The following is an 11,932-nucleotide window of genomic DNA, read 5'->3' as shown; positions in this document are numbered from 1 at the left end:
CGCACATTCTAGGGATGCACACGCAGGGAGCAAAACTGCCCCACTCTGGGAGACTGTCTCAGTTACGACAATCTTGCGGCCTATTGAGATGAAGGAGGCCACTCATGTGGCCCACTCACTGGCCTAGCTAGCCCATCGCTGGCATAAATTGCTCAGCAGCAGCCCAAAAGGAATCTAAACCTGCTAGAGATGCACTTAAGGAAGAATAGCTCCAGAGCTCTATCCAGGTCCTTTGTGACTGGTGAGGCCCACGGATGATTAAAACCCCATGGATATGTTTCTCTCCACGCCCCACCCAACGAAAGGACAGACTTCGCCCCATGAAGGGACCACAGGGCAGCTCTTTTTAAAAAAACAACAACCTCCCTTTGTGCAGTAGCTAGAAATACTTGCAATTTCACGCCTGTAATTATGCGCTGGAGCAGCTGGTATTTAAAGCAGCTGTCACACAGGCACACGTCCGAGGTCAGAATTACCCCCACTGCACCCACAATGATTTTCCAGCTGCAAAAGTTTAGTCCCCACACGTGAGCCTTGGCTGAGGTCCAATTCAAAATCAGGCCTCTCTTACTGCACGCTTCTGCCGGCAGCCTTTTTAATAAGACGCAAAAAGCAATAAATTAAAAAATGACAAATGACTACTTCCTCGTATCTAGGAGGGGTGCCCTCTGTAGCCCTTTCCAGTTTTGTTTTTTCTGGGCCACCAGGACAACGCGTAGAGTTTCTGTCTCAGGTTCTCACCAATCCACTATTTCAGGCTCTTGGTGTATCTACGTACTAGCAAAACTTTATATAAGTTGATTCCCACACTCCCAAGTAGTGAATCATTAAAGGAACAAAGAAAGGTGCCTCCTTGTAAGCATCGCTGCCACCAGCACTATGAACATACGCCCTGCTGCCTGCTTAACTCTTTATCAAAGCAAATACGCGCCAGTCAGCTCTGGAATTGCCTTAACCTTCAGATGGCAAGAGGAAATACATTCCTGTATCTCCAAATGTCAATACCAGAGTGAAAAAAGTCCTATGTTGTTCTGGTCTCACTGTGTCTTGGTGCTCCAAATTGTTGCACCATCAGCTTCCACTAAGGGTACGTCTACACAGCAGGGCTTAACTTGAAATAAGCGACGCAACTTGAGCTACGCTACTCGCGTCGCTTATTTCAAAAGTGAGAGCGTAGACACAGCACTTATTTCGAAATAGAGTCCTCATCCTCCGACTTCCCTTACTCCTCGTGCAATGAGGGTTCCAGGAGTCGGCATGAGCAGTCCTCCAGCTCGACACTATTTCAGCATTCTGTCGAAATAACGGCTTGTGCGTAGACGCGGACTCAGTTAGTTCAGAATAACGTTGCTGTGTAGATGGACGCTAAATGTGGGAAGAGTCTAAGGAAGGGCGACATCTCACTGGCGTGCTTTGCACATTGCAAGATTAAGCCCCTGCAGAGCCGTTCGTGCTGGGCAAGGAAGCTATTCGCTCGGTGTCTTCCCGAGGAAAGGTTCTCCAGCACAAATGGAAATGGGGGTAGGGTCGTCACCTGTGTGGCTCCATGGGGCACAGAACACAGGTCGGGCTGGTTTCTGTGTGACATGCGCAAATAGGAATGCCACCGCTCCATGAAACAAGATCAGCTCCATAGCTTAGCACCTAAAAGAGAGAGAAAAAGCGGCAGCCATGCCAAAGGATTACCACATCCCGGTCGCATTTCAAAATATGTCGGCAGCAAGAGGCACGTGCTTGTGGCTGACTGCTCCTGCTCATGCCTCCAGCCTGAGGAGTCTTCTGGCTCATCGGTCGGTTTCAGGGGGCCGTGGACAACTCAAGTGGGAGGTGAGGTAGGAGTTGATGAGTTACTAGCAGGGGAACCGATAGGCGATAGCCACACCGGGCCCCAGGGCAAGGTGGGCGGGGTCGGCTCCATGCTCCCGGAAGGGGCGGGGCCTCAGATGGAAGGGGCAGGGCCAGACCCCAGAGCCTTCAGCACTGCCTGGAGCACAGTGTGCGCACACACACCCAGACGGAGCCTTTAGAGCTGTCCGGAGCAGCTCAAGGCAGGGATGGCAGTTGCGAGCCCCGGAGGCTTCATTACCACCAGCTGCCCCTCTGCCCCCCCAGTCCTGAACGAGGGAATTTTCTGGACCAAGGAAGTTCCCCTGCCACTGGCCCCCTAGCCTGCCCCTACACAGTGGGCTGTGTTGTCCCAGTCACCTGCCTCCAAGGCCCAAACTGCTGGGCTGCTGGCCCCTGGCCCCAGCTGAACTGTCTGCCACGTTGTCTCAGGCTCCAGCACCAGCCGTGGCCTCTCTGTCGTAGGCTGCCACAGGCTGCCATGGGCTCCAGCTCTGGCCCCACTGCTGCAGGCTGCTGCAGGCCCGATCCCACTGCTGGGGGCTACCGTGGGGTCCAGCCCCAGGGAATGGCCTAGATCATATGGATTTAAAGAACATGCTGCTTTACCTTTGTCACAAGACTGTAAAAGAAGACAGAGTGGACCTCGCCAGGGAGAACAAGGTGGGCCTGGTGAACTGCCCGGTGGCATCTATTTTCAGCCAGCTGGATGTCACGCTAGGAGACTGCCTGGCAAGCCAAAGCAACAACGGTTACCCTTATACCTTTAGCTACACGACTTTTGCTGGCCTGTTTTACAAGGACACTGCTGGACGGCTTGAAAAACCGGAGCAGGAATCTGGGGGTTTATGCGGCGGGTGAAGCTGACAGCCCGGAGCACGACAGAGCTGTTCACCTACCCCGCGACCTGTTTCTTTCAAGAAAAACTTTTGTGGAAGGGGCTGGGTGTGAAAATTAAACTGACGTGCAGCAAAGGCGCCTTCGACGTAATGGGCGAGGCGGAGGAGGGATCTCATTTGCATATTTTCTGCCGATCTGTTTTTGCGCTGGGGTTTTTGCGCAGAAACAAGCAGTGGGGACATTTTCTTTTTGCGCAAAAAGCCCTTTTTCCGCAAGATCGGTAAACCTCCTTTTTGGGGGCACAAGGAGCTCACGGAAAAAGGGGGTTTTGCACAAAAAGAAAACGCTGGCACATGGATTCCACTACTTAAGTGCCTGGATCCTGGAGAATATGTATGTGTAAGGTGAGGTGGTGATCTTGGGGGGAATAGGGGGTCACTGGCAGAGTGTAGTGTGGGAAGCAGGAGGTATGTGGGGGAGGGAGTGAGGTGAGAAGAGAGGGTGGGGAAATTGAGAATCACAAGGCTGCGGAGGCCAGAGAAAGAGGTGACTTTCTCCAGGTCCAGGGCAGTAGCTGTTGAGGAGAGACAACCTTCTTCTTCTTCCTCCAGCTTCTTCCCAGTCCCAGACCCCTACTGATATTAAAATATGGGTCGTATGCTTTTATTCCCACAACACCAGAAGTTAATGATTAAGGGTTGTTTTCATAGAGAGCTTTAATCCAAAGTGCTTTACAGTAGTTAGTTAACGGTACAAACAACATCCAGAAAGATCATTGAATGGTCTGCTGAGACCCTCAGCAATTTTCAAGTGGTCCATGAGAAAAAAAAGTTTTCAAGCCATGGTTTTAGACCAGCCTCCGCCGCCTGCCCTGTTCAGTTCTCAACAAGTTTTGCTGCTATTTGGGAGGAGTGGTGTGAGGGTTTTTCAAAAATCAAAAAGGGGGGCGTAATGCCAAAGGGGGGAACCACTGTTTTAGATGGTCACGCCGTCATTGAGGGCCCCCCCGCCTTTTAGTTTAGCTTGCATTTTGCCCATGGCTGTGTCATTTGTCATTGGGGAAAAGCACAGAGCCATGTGACAAGGACAACTTTTGGGTTTCTTTGTTGCAAGACGCAGCTCAAGGCCGACTGTCTGAAAAGACGTGGTTATGTAGTGAGGACAGAAACAGGCAGGGAGTGTGCAGAGTTTGGTAAACCAAGCCTCATCTTCTCATGCCTAGTGATGCTCCTTTAGGGAGGAAGACTAACACTTGTGTTACAAATCTAACCTTAGTGAGGAAATCCATTATTATGATGTCACTAGCCTGCACCCTTTTATAAACAAAACCAACGAACACCCTATCAGCCATCCTGATAGAGTGCCTGACAAATTTGGACCATCACAAATTATTTTGGAATTGTGTAAGGTAAAGTGTACTTCCCACAAGGCCTCATTATCCTGTTGTTAGCTGTCAGAGTGGGTGGCAAATTTATGTTCCCACTGTGCTGAACCTGTGTGGAAACCGAGCAGCAGGAGAGGTGTGCCCATACTGAGGAGAAGCGGGCCATCTTGGGGCCTTGACGCATGGTGGAATTGAACACAACCACAACAAAGGGGTATGCGGTGCCTAAAATCTCTGAACTCTCAGAAGAAACATCTGAACCTCTTTTAAGAGGCCATAAAATGACGCCTCCTCCACAAGAGGCTTCAGAAACAAGAGGCTGGCGAACAGATTAAGAAAAACAAAATCAGTTACCAATAAGGTAACTTTTTGTGCGGCTCTCATGGTCAATATAACCCTGTACGCCAGCATCTCCCGGATTGGCCACAACTCTGTCAGGATCTTGACCGAATTGCTCTGCCTTTACCACGGTCATCCCTTGCGCTACATGTTCTTGAGCTCTTGAAGGAACTGGGCTTGTTTAGTTTGAAAAGGCGAAGACTGAGAGGGGACATGATAGCGGTTTTCAGGTATCTAAAAGGGTGTCACAGTGAGGGGGGGCGGGGAAATTGTTCTCCTTTGCCTCTGATGATAGGACAAGAAGCAATGGGCTTAAACTGCAGCAAGGGAGGTTTAGGTTGGACATTAGGAAAAACTTCCTAACTGTCAGAGTGGTTAAGCACTGCAATAAATTGCTTAGGGGGGGTTGTGGAATCTCCATCACTGGAGATATTTAAGAGCAGATTAGACAGACACCTGTCAGGGATGATCTAGATGGTGCTTGGTCCTGCCGTGAGGGCAGGGGACTGGACTTGATGATCTCTCAAGGTCCCTTCCGGTTCTAGTGTTCTATGAGTCTGTGATTAAGCACAGGCATTGCAGTGCGTAATAGTGTTTAATCAGCTGTCCAAGCTCAGTAAGCACATGTGCTGGAGCTCGCGGTTTATATCCCACGATGCCCACATCATTCAGTTATGGTGCAGTTGGGGTAGTGCGTCCATGCCACAACCCTCACAACATTTGAAAAGAAAGTGAATAAGGGCAGCACAAGCAGTCATACGTACCACAGGCCCCCTGCCTTTCTTACGCACGTGACACGCGACTGGCTCAGTCAGTTCCAGGCCAAGCCTCCTCTTAAACTTCTCACCGACATCCTCCTCCACATCTCTTCAATCATTTGTAGTGGCACTGAGGAGAAAAAAGGTTCATCACTGTCTGATGCAACACCGACCAGGGTCTCCACGTTGACCTGCATAGGGATGGAAGACAAGAGGCTCATCGGTCTTCCTCACAAAAACAGTTGGGTTTTGGGGTTGCGTTCCAGTGTATCCATCAACGGCTGGGCCAAAGGGCTCTCCTTGGCCGCTCCCTCCTCCTCAGAGCTGTTGCTGAGGTAGCCCTTTTTCCGAGGACGCTTCAAAGCCCATGGGGCTAAAAGAAGCTCTGAAGTTCTCAAGAAAGTGGTGAGGGAATCCAAGTTTCCTCTCAGAGTTTCCATGATTTCCAAAATAGGTGTTCTTGGAATGAGATTGCCTCTTCTGCATGGTGTTGGGACTTCTGGGGGAGCTGCTGCACTCTGATTGGTAGACAATAGTAGGGGAAACTCTTAGAGGGGTCATATGACCCTCTTCTGGCTGCGTCTCCCCATCCCAGAACCTGCCCTGATTGGTCAATTCCACTCTTGGGGTGGTTATGTGGGGGAGGGAGATAAATTGATCCTGATTGGTAGAGGGTGGTGGAAGAAGTTCTTCAAGGGGCCACACAACCCACTGCCAGATGGTTCGCCCTACCCCAAAACTCCCCCGATTGGTCAGATCTGCTCTTGAGGAAATCTTCTGCAGCCAAAACTCATCCTGATGGGTAAAAGATGGTGGGAGGAGCTCTTAGAGGGGTCACCTGACCCATTTCCGGTCCAGTCATCCCGCTGCATAAACCCCCTGATTGGTCAAATCTGTTCTAGGGCAGTCCTACAGGGAATGAAACACGTCTTGACTGGTCACATGATGCCCTTTATTTCCAAGATGTGTCCATCTTGACCCAGAAGTAATACCCCTATGAGGTGGATCTTTAAGTGACAGGTGGGAAGGGGCTTGAAGGTCATGGGGTGGGATCGAAGTTTGATTGATGGTAGGGCCCGTATACTACTGTCAGCAGCATCTAAATGTTGGAATTGGGTACCCAAGTAGCTTTGTGGCTCTGGCGCCAAGTGATCAGGTGCTTTTGAAATGGTGACCATTTAGATTTGTCTTTGGAGAACTAGGCCTTCGAAACAGCCTTTTGGAGGTTTTATGCAGGTGCCATTGTGCTGAAATCATAGAAGCAAGGCCATGATGAAACGTGTTTGTCTTTCCCTGGCATAAAAATCAGGCCAGTGGGCTAATCAATCCTTAGCAATGAAAGTGGCTTGTTTGTTTACTAGGGGAGGTTGGGAATCATGTAAGAACTTGTGAGTGGAGGGAAATATTCAGCTGATAGATCTACACAGTGTCTGAGACACTGTGTGGCAATCAAATTACTGAATCATTAATTGTGTCTGGCTAATTACATACAGCCCTGGCATTTGGCTCCGCTTTGCAACCAGATCAGGCAGCTGCCTGGGACATGCAAATACCAGGGACAGGAAACTATTTGGTAGTTGTTTATCGCGTGTGTGGCTGCAATCTGTGGGGGGCAGAGATAGGCCAGTTTGCCTAGGGCAGCGAGGAGGCCGGGAGTGACTGGTGAAAATGTTTCTTTCCCTGTCACCGGATATTTGCTTTGTGAGTGCTGTCCCATGCGGTGTTTGCTCTGGGTGAAGATGGGGAGGGCACAGATCTGCCTTTATTGCTCCAGAAACGGTTACAGCAGAGGCTGTACGGGTCTGATTATTATGCAATACTGTGCACAGAGAAAGGCATTTCAATCGCATGCTGAAAGCGAGATGCCTCCAGTATCGTTTGTCTTTGAACAATGGTGACGCGTTCTTTTATTGTTCTTCAGTATACTGCCCAGCTGGGAGAGATCCCTCACACATAGTGCAGCATACAGGAATAAAGTAGGGTCCTCCTACATAATCCGTGTGCCCACCTATGGTACTGCCTCTGATCTGTGTTTTAGAAGAAACCGGTTAGAGCCACACTCTCTGTGGAGCGATGTGTGTTTGTGGATAGTTACTAAACATGGTTATTTGGAACCAACACTGCATGTCTGGGCTTTGTCGTGGAGAGCCCCAAAAGACACTTCACACGTTGCTTAAACACTGCCCAGGCTGGTGAAGAAACCTCACACAACGTTAACCACTTAGGCCCAACAAGGAAAACAACAGAACACCACTGGTCATCCCCTACAGCAGTGTCTCTTAAACTTTTAAAGACTGAGGAACACCAAGCAATATTTTTTTTTATGGGGAACACTAAGGATTTTTTTGTTGAGCAAAAAAAATAATAATAAAGGTTTACCCCTTTAAGGGTGGCCATTCCCCCGGGAAAAGTTGTTGACCAAAAAACCCCCAAAAAAACCCAAACAAAAATTCTGTTCTCTCCATGGCACACCTCTGATTGCCTCACGGCACATCAGTGTGCTGCAGAACACACTTTAAGAAACGCTGCCCTACAGCCCCCAACTTACACCCCTCCATCGCATCATAAATGATCTACTACCTGTCCTGGAAAATGACTCCTCGCTCTCACAGGCCTTGGGGGATAGGTCAGTCCTCGCCTACAGACAGCCCCCTAACCTGAAACTAATTCTGTCCAGCAACACCTCCATCATACTCTCCCAGGAACCCACCTCTGCAATCAACTCCAGTGCCAACGCTGTCCACACATCTACACAAGTGACATCACAGGGCCTAAGCACATCATCTACCACATCAGGGGCTCATACAACTGCACGTCCACCAATGTGATCTATGCCATCAAGTGCCCACAATGCCCCTCTGCCATGTACATTGGCAAAAGTGGCCAGTCTCTGCGACAAAGGATTAATGGACACAAATCAGACATCAGAAATGGTAACACACAAAAACCAGTTGGGGAACATTTTTAACTTGCCAGGCACTCACTAGTGGATCTAAAAGTGATTATACTCTTACAAAGCAATTTCAAAAAACAGCTGGAGAGAGAAGCTGCAGAACTTGGTTTCATTGACAAGTGTGACACCTGTAATCAAGGTTTGAACAAAGATCTAACCTGGATGGGCCGCTACGTTCCACGCCCTAATGACATCTAAAGCGAAGCACCGGGTACTTACAGCCCACTCTATTAGCACGGACACTCTAACTGACAAGATTGTTTTCATTTGTCTCCCCTTCTCTTTCCCTCCCCATCTTGTCTCTTTCTCGGCTATTTATTTGTCCCTGGGACTCCTTGCTCCATTCATCTGAAGAAGTGGGCTGTGCCCATGAAAGCACATGATAGCATCTACCTGTTTTGTTAATCTCTAAGGCAATGGGGTCCCCAACCTTTTGGGGCTGCTGGGCACCCGGGGGCGGGGCCACGCACATGCCCAGGGTGTGGCCACCCATATGCCGCGTGCCCAGTGCCACCCATGCACCGCACTCCCAGGGCCGTCATGCCCAGGAAGATATCCTGCATGCACGGCTCTCTCCTTGGACCTCACCCACCCACGCACACCCCAAAACCAACTGCCTGTTCCTATAAACAGCCGCACAGCTGGGAAGCCTGCAGGACAAAGCGCAGCTATGGCATAGCCCTGGTGGCTTGATCAATTTAGCATTTACACCGCAAAACACAGGCCTATAAACTCCTCTGATTCAATAACGAAGACAGGGATTGTCAAAAGCCTTCCCCCATTCCAAGGCCATGGGAGTTTTACCATTGCTTTCACAGACACAGCGGTAAGCTGGGGCTAAGCACATTAGCATTTCCTGCCTGCTAAGTCGTCCTTATTTTTCTGCACAGGAACTTGCTGCAAGACATCAGTCACTTCCCGCCAAGAGTGAACGTGCCGCTTACACCCTGCAGATGGCAATGGAGTGTAGCTCAACCAGTGATACGAGTACCCTTACGGGTACTTGAGAGAAGTCTGGGGGTACGTCCCCACAACTAAAATTTGGAGAAAACTGAATTTTTTTTTAAGTTTTACAGCACGTTATTATTTTTGTACTTTTTACACCCCAACATTTTATCACCTGCCCGGCTACAATTAAGTTGTTTAAATACAAGTGTTGCAATGGTAGAAAAAAATAGTGGTTATACTAGCAGGGATGTTGCAGTGCATCATGGGGGATGAATACCCAAGCAGACATCCTGGCCCACAGAGGAGAATGGGAGCAGAAGTGAGCTACATCCCCATGAAGCATGGATGGACATGGACTAGTGCTGCATCAATCCAGTGTTTTGATTCAAGTCAACCTGAAACCACTTCTCCATTTTGGCAAAATTAAAAGTTTCCTTGTACCCCCGACACCCTTCTACCTTATTTCTGTTATGCCAATGGTGCTAGTTACTGCATATTGGTATAAAGTACAATCCATATACTATATAAAGCAGCGTTTCTTAAACTGTGTTCTGTGAGCACACTGGTGTGCCACAGAACAGTTGGAGGTATGTCGTGGAGAACAACAGGATTCAAAATGGCCACCTTTAAAGGGGCAAACAACTTCTTTTTTTTTTTGCTCAATAACTTCCCTCCAGCCCTTTTTTTCCTCAATAACTTTCCCCCTGTCCCTTTATCTCCCCCCCCCCCGCACACACACAAACACACACACTTTCTTTTTTTCAACAAAAAATCCTTTGTGTTCCTCATAAAAAAAATGATTGTTTGGTGTGCCTCAGTCTTAAAAAGTTTAAGATACACTGGTATAAAGTAACCATGCACACATCCAGGGCTCCTTCTCCAAGTGAGATAAAGCTAGATGCACCTTGAAAGAATAGCCCAGGTAAATGCTCATGGCCCACAGTGAGCAAAAGCCTGGTACCCCAAGACCCAGGCTTCCAAATAGGTGAAGTTTGGACATTTTGGGTCACCTATGAAAAATGCCAGGGAATGGGGAATACTCTGAGCATAAGCCACACGTCAGTCCGTTAAAACCCCCCACCCAAGACAGGAAATGCAGGGTTGGCTCCAGTATGTTGATTTACCTGAAACTTTATCATGTGCCTCCATAACACAGTCTCAGCAGAACAAACTAAATATTGCACAAGCGACTGTGGGCATGTTGTGTAGCTGCACTGCCCGCCTGCTCGTGTGATGCCTGCCCTCCGCCCCCAAGGGGAGTGCTCACGAGAGCTGGTGTCTGTCTGAATCTGAAATTGATCTGCAATGGCACCCAGCAGGATCGAGTGGGCATGAGGGTGGGGGTTGCATGCGCACATGAGCGCTCCCTACAGCCCACTCCTCCACAATACCAGCTCGGTCCAGGTGTCTTGCCTAAGGAAGTGGGTTTGATGGATGCCTGCGCTCGGAGCAGGTTCTGCTGAGACCTATAATGGTTTGATTAGTACCATGCCAGCCTGCATGAAACGTGCGAGCCTGCTTGCACCAGGGCTGACCAGAGGGAAACTGCAGCCCAGGACTGTCCCAACAGGAGCTCCAAATATCTTGCGCTCATGTCTCCTTTGTAAAGCTGGAGTAGCTCGGCTGAAGTGAATAGAGCTGGCTGAGATTATTTAACTATCCCCATCCGGCCCCTACTTCCTTTAATCTGGCTCTACTGAAATATTTCAAGCACGCGGGGATCTGATGACTGCTACATTATGCAGGTGTGGCCTCCAATCTGCTTAAATATGCTGCCAGAGCTGTTCTGTGGACTCTAAGCAAGGACATGCAGCGGGAGATGGGGGTTGCCGCTCAGTGTGATTGGCACAGGAAAGAACAGAACTGGGGCTCTCTCATTGCAGAAGGTGCATGTTTCATTCTAACCGAGATCCTCCTATGCACTTGCGTGTATATCGATTAATGGTGTCAAAGCACAAATCGGGCCAGTCGATATTATTTATTATTCTCATTACGGTTGTGACGAGGGGCCCCAGTTAGGATTGGCGCCCTGTTGTATCAGGTAGCTTGCACTGCATATAGGGCTTCTGATTTTCAGTGTTCACGGAGAAAACATCCCACCCAAAACACTATTGGTATCTATCTGATTAAAGACTGGAGAGCCACAAGAAGTGGTTACTTATATCAAGGGCTTGTCTCCATGGAGCAGTAATATGGGCAGGAGGCGTGGGGGAGTGATTTCTAACGCGTATTAATGTATTGTGAGTTATTTTCTCCCTGTGGGTGTGCACTAACGTGTCCCTAGTGGGGTTTAACATAGAAGCAGTTAAAACACACTAGGGATCATTACAAAGAGATTACTCATTACGGCATATGCTACTGTAATGAGTAACGTAAATAATGGACATGAACACCCGCTCAGTGTGCAGCGGCAGTCAAAAAAGCAAACAGAACATTGGGGATCATTAAGAAAGGGATAGATAATAAGACAGAAAATAGCAGGTTGCTTCTCTATAAATCCATTGTAACTCCCACAATTTGAGTACTGTTTGCAGATGTGGTTGGCTTACCTCAAAAAGATCTATTGGAATTGGCAAAGGTTCCGAAAAAGGCAATAAAAATTATTCAGACATGGGACAGCTGCCATATGAGGAGAGACTGAAATTTTTCAGCCTGGAAAAGAGGGGGGATATGCTAGAGGTCTATACAATCATGACTGGTGTGGAGAAAAAAAAATAAGGACGTATTATGTACTCCTTCTTTCAGTCTAAGAATCTCCACCTGCGTAGTGAGATAAGAGAGAGAGGAAAAATAAACCTGTCCAGAGCTCATAGGTTTGGGATCAGTTTGGTATTTTTAGTTTTTGTTTTTTAACTTTGCAAATCC

The 11,932-nt window shown here is 48.6% G+C and overlaps 1 long non-coding RNA gene across 2 annotated transcripts in view; it reads right to left on the bottom strand.

Moving 5' to 3' along the window:
- Positions 1-11,932, bottom strand: part of LOC112546175 (uncharacterized) — a 49,497-nt gene continuing 37,565 nt past the window's right edge. For both annotated transcript variants that reach the window (XR_003089811.2, XR_003089814.2), the window contains exons 7-9: positions 5,173-5,357; positions 2,455-2,574; positions 1-1,644 (exon numbers count right to left, since the gene is read on the bottom strand). This is a non-coding gene — a long non-coding RNA (uncharacterized LOC112546175). The remainder of the gene's footprint in view (positions 1,645-2,454; positions 2,575-5,172; positions 5,358-11,932) is intronic.

The sequence above is a fragment of the Pelodiscus sinensis genome, chromosome 5, assembly GCF_049634645.1.
Source record: "Pelodiscus sinensis isolate JC-2024 chromosome 5, ASM4963464v1, whole genome shotgun sequence".
Classification (NCBI taxonomy): Eukaryota; Metazoa; Chordata; order Testudines; family Trionychidae; genus Pelodiscus; species Pelodiscus sinensis.
This window is presented reverse-complemented; position numbering and strand designations above follow the sequence as displayed.